The sequence below is a fragment of the Peromyscus leucopus genome, chromosome 8b (genome assembly GCF_004664715.2).
Source record: "Peromyscus leucopus breed LL Stock chromosome 8b, UCI_PerLeu_2.1, whole genome shotgun sequence".
NCBI lineage: Eukaryota > Metazoa > Chordata > Mammalia > Rodentia > Cricetidae > Peromyscus > Peromyscus leucopus.
This window is the reverse complement of record NC_051086.1, coordinates 17,804,070-17,809,317: the sequence shown is the minus strand read 5'-3', so window position 1 is coordinate 17,809,317 and position 5,248 is coordinate 17,804,070.

Here is a 5,248-nt window from a genome sequence, read left to right as displayed (position 1 = left end):
GGGGGCTACGGTGTTAATTTTGTTCCCATAACAGCAGCTGAAGCAGATTCTGTGACATTCAGAACCAATTCTGGTTTCAGTCAAGGTCACTGATTCTGAACCCACAAGTCTAATGAAGGTTTTTGCTGTTTGACTCTATCTTGAGTAAATGACCTAGTGTGCCAGAATGCAGAAATCCTGCGTCAAAAGCCATCTGGGGCAACTGGGACTGTTTTCAGCTTTGTATGGTTGTGAAATTAGTGGTTCTGACCAAGCATCAGTGCTAAACTCAGCTTTAATAGCTTCACTGAGAATGCTATGTGTGTACCCAAACAACCTGTCAGACTGCATGAAGGCAGAAGTTTCAAGGAGAAGTTTTGTTAGTTTGGTTTTTTGTTTTGTTTTCCCTGGGCATCAGTATCGAGGACTATGGGGGTCCAGCCCCTCGATAGTCCCCTCCCAGGGTCCACGGAAGGCTCTATCAACCAGCAGAGAATCTTTAGGGTCGGTAAATCAGTCTACGCACTCAGAGTTCTTTGATCCATTCGCTTTAATTCCTCTGGCATAACATCCTTTATACACAGCTTCAGTTCTGTTCTCATGTCTAGCTCCTTTCTTGTTTGATTTCTCTCTATATTTATCTACTGTCCCCTCTATGTTCTATCTTAATTCCTTCATCTAGTTCTGTCCCCTCTAGGTTCTCATCTATCTAGTTCTTTACCCTATCAGCTCCTCTCCTGTCTCCTTCTCTCTCATCTGGCTCTTCCTCATCTTGTTCTTCCCCATCTGGCTCTTCCTCATCTTCCATCTCATTCCTCTAGTCCTCTCTTTTAGCTCTTCAATCTAGTTCTTCCCCATCTCAGCTCGTTCCTCTCAAGTTCTTACCCATCTCGTTCTTCCATTCTCTTCTCTCTTCGCCGTCCTGTCCTCTGCTTTACAGTTATATATCTCCCAAAATCACAATCCTCCCTCCACCCAGGACACTCAGCCTGAACTTCCTCAGGCAGTGATTGTCCACTATCAGGATCAAATGGAGGGTTGATAAGAATTACAAAGAAGGGCACTAGTTGTTAATTACCATTTGTGACCCAAAGGGGAAGTGACTAATGAATTAACTAAAGGCTAAATATGGGTAACATCTAAGAAGAGGGATCTTACGTGCACAACTATAACCTTAAATGTGTTTGGTAAAGGATGTTAAAAATCTATAAGTTGCTAGGTCAATGGGAGAAAATAAAACTGTCTTCTTTTTTCCTGTGGTTCCTATCTGTCCAAGCTGTCTGCCATTTTTCTGCAGGGTGGGGGAAAGTGTGCTCAGTCTCTAGGCAACCTGTGTACAGCTAGATGCCTCTGGTGATACAGGGAGGCTTGAACTGGGAGTTCTGGCTGAGCATAGCTGTTAGCACAGAAGTTTATCTAAATATTCCTAGAAGTGGTTAGGTAAGTAGTTAGAGGTCTATAAAGTTAGTAAGGCTGTAAGAAAGAAGGGCCTAAGCTAAATTGTGTAAAACTATTAGTGTCCACCTGGCCTAGGCGGCGTCCTCTAGTGAATTTACTATAAGTCAGGAGACTTGTACGTGGGCTGCTATCACTTGTTAGTCCTTGGAAGTTGGGCGCCCCCTGGGTGGTGTCTCCTTGTGGAATTTAAGTCAGGAGACTTTCAGGTGGGTTGTTATCATTGTTAGTCCTTGGCAGTTGGGCGTCCACCTGGGTGGTGTATCCTGTAGTCCTTGAAAGTGGCCAAGGGAGATAATCTGATTCCAGAGAAAGCCTTTCCCTGAGGCTGTTCTCCAAATTACCTGGAATGTGTATGTCCAGAGAGTGCTCAGTCTACACTGTTAGTCCTTCTTAGGGAAAAGTCAATTGGGAAAGCTATGAAGGCACACATGATTTTCATAACAGAATACAGCTGATATATAACAAGCCAAGTAACACCAAAAACTCCTTGGGATTTGGCTTCCTCTGGAGGAATTCCATGATCTCTCCAGGTAGTGACTTTGCCATAACCAGCTGAGTTCTTATGATATATTCCTGCGGCCCACAACACATCAGTTGATGCTAATGAGCTTTTAGTTCTCAGTTAGGTGTCACGGTGACATGTGGACTTTATTTTGGAGATGAGCTGCCATGTCATTCTGTGAGCTGTATAGGACAACTGCCTTGGAACTTGCACTATAACCTAGTTTGACCAAAAGCACCTAACACCAAATACCTTTGGGCCAGGGTTTCTGTACAACTTGTATGATTTTTTTTCACACATACCCTTTTGGGGAAACTGGATGCCAGATTTAGCATGTAGACAGCAAAGCTGAGTGTAGGAGTGTAAACCCAGCACTTGGGAGGCCAAGGCACAATATCACAAGTTCCAGCCTGATTAAGTCTAGGTCTGGAAGACAGGCTTGGCAAATGGAGTCGACCCTGCACACCTTCCCCTCACTAAAGTTCCTAGGCTTTCAGGGCCAAGTCCAGTGTGTGTGTGTTTATGTGAGTTTATATACACCAAGTACATGCACGGCCCACAGGACACAAGAGGACAGATGCCAGAAACTTAGAGTCACAGATGGTTGTCTGTGACTCAGAGGTCCTCTACGAGAGCAACAAGCACTCTTTAACTTCTGCATCATCTCTCCAGGGATTCTACCTGCCTGTACCTCATGATGGCTATTTGGTTTGTTTTTAATTTGAGACAGGGTTTCTCTGTGTAGCCCTGCCTGGCCTGGAACTCAGAGATCTGACTGCTTCTGCCTCCTGAGTGCTAGGATTAAAGGGATTCACCACCACTGCCCAGATAGTTTAGTTTTCTTAAGACAGGAACTCAGTCCAAGTTAGCCTCAGATTCCCTATGTGGCCAAAGATGGTCTTGAACTTCTGATCCCCCTGCCTCCACCTCTCAAATGCCAGGATGACAGATGTGCCACTACACCCACCTTAAAGCGCTAGAAAGTAATCCCAGTGTCAGTCTAGAAGGTGTGTGCTTTTTTTTCATGTTCCACAGACATCAAGGGGAGGTGATGAAAGGCCATCAGACTGATCTGTTTTTCCCTATATGTGGTCAGGAAAGGACTTGATACCCTGGTGTTTATGATCCTACTTAACTAAGCTGGGTACAGTGGCACAAGCCTTTTAGTCCCAGCCCCCTAGAGGCAGAGGCATACAGAGTTCCAGGCCAATCCTGGCTACAAAATGAGACCCTATCTCAAAAATAAATAAAGGCGGGCTGGAGAGATGGCTCAGAGGTTAAGAGCACTGACTGCTCTTCCAGAGGTCCTGAGTTCCATTCCCAGCAACCACGTGGTGGCTCATAACCATCTATAGTGAGATCTGGTGCCCTCTTCTGGTGTGAAGGCATACATGCAGGCAGAACACTGTATACATAATAAATAAAACAAACAAATCTTTATAAAAAATGAATAAATAAATAAATAAATAAATAAATAAATAAATAAATAAATAAATAAAGGCATGGCCCCCCTGTTCCTAGAAGACTTTCCACCGATGCATGGTTGGGGAAAGTGTAAATCTGGCAAATGTGGAGGGCTCCACTAGGATTGCTCAGCAGTGAGTCCAGCAGTTGGACCCATGAAGCAGCTCCAAGCGATTCTGTAAGAGATGGAAGCCACTCTGCGCTATCTTAGTGGTGTAGAACATCCTCAGCTGTGTGCTTGTCTCCTGGTTTTAAGTTTTCACATCTTGGTTTAGACTTTGTCTTGAGACTTTGAGAAATCCCCATCTGTCCTGTAATTTCAGTGTCCCCACCCCTCTGGTTATATTCCCACCATATCTACACCCACACCATATTGTGACTTTGACCCAGGTACTTGTCCACTGGTGAAGTGTCTCCAGAGGCTTGGCCATACTGCAGGCTATTCAGTATGAATACAGTAAATTCATACTCATGTGCGTCTGTATACAGCTCGGCATAGATTAATTTTTTTTTTTACTTACATTATGGATTTATACCAGTTATATTCACCTTCCACTCTTAGAATCCTGACTACCCCCCACTCAGGCTTTGGGCATACTAGGCAAGGGCTCAACACTGAGTTCTATCCCTAAGGCTTTTGTGTCTTGGGCAGCTTATGTAGACGTCTCTAGCCCGGCATAACATTCAACTTGGGACCTTTCTATCTCAGCTTCAGGTGACATACCTGAACCACCAGTCGTGCTTCGAATCTGTTTTCTTCTGCGTGTGCCTGTCTTCACAGCACTGCAGCCAGTTTGGACACATCACATGACGTCCAGCTACAGAGGCTGGGCCGTTGCTTAGCCTGACCTAGTGACTCATGTCATAGTAGTGGGCCTACATCCAAGCTTCAGCAGAATGCCAAGCCATTGGTTCTTCAGAGGTGCTCAGGTACAAGACATTATGTTTGTCTTGATAAGGTAGGGGACCACTTGAAGAATGTTAGCTGGGGACTCCTAGCAATAGTGGAGAGGGTGCCTGAACTGGCCTTCCCCCGTAATCAGACTGGTGACTACCCTAATTGTCATCAGAGAGCCTTCACCAGTGACTGATGGAACCAGGCACTGGGCCCAGCACCTAGAGTCCAATTGAAGAGAAGAAGGGGGGATTATATGGATTATATGAGCAAAGGGGGTGGGGCGCAAGATCATGATGGGGAAACCCACAGAGACAGCTGACTCGAGCTAGTGGGAGCTCATGGACTCTGGACTGATGGCTGGGGAATCTGCATAGGACCAAACTAGGTCCTCTGAATGTGGGTGTCAGTTGTGTGGCTTGGACACTTTGTGGGGCCCCCGGTAGTGGGACCAGGATTTATCCCTGGTGCATGAACTGGCTATTTAGAACCCATTCCCTATGGTGAGATGCCTTGCTCAGCCTTGATGCAGGGGGGAGGGGCTTGGTCCTGCCTCAACTTGATGTGCCAGACTCTGTTGACTCCCCATAGGAGGCCTTACCCTCTCTAAGGAGTGGAAAGGGTAGGGTGGGGAGGTGAAAGGAGGGGAGGGAAGGGAACTGTGGTTGGCATGTAAAATGAAAAAAAAAAAAAAAAATAGAAAAAACGAAGTAAGCTGGCCTGATGGGTTTTTGGGGTTGTTTTTTTTTGTTTTTGTTTTTTTCTTTTTCATGTTATGAGTTCCTGATCTTGCCTCTAAAACTACTGCTGTCAGTTCACACAGTATTCAAGCTCGATATGGGCTTTTTGGTGGCATTCTGAAGACAGCAGGTGGGAGTGAACAGTGTTAAACACAAACCTGAAAGATATGTTTTTGCAGAGGCTGTGTTATCCTCAGTGTTAAGCCGGTC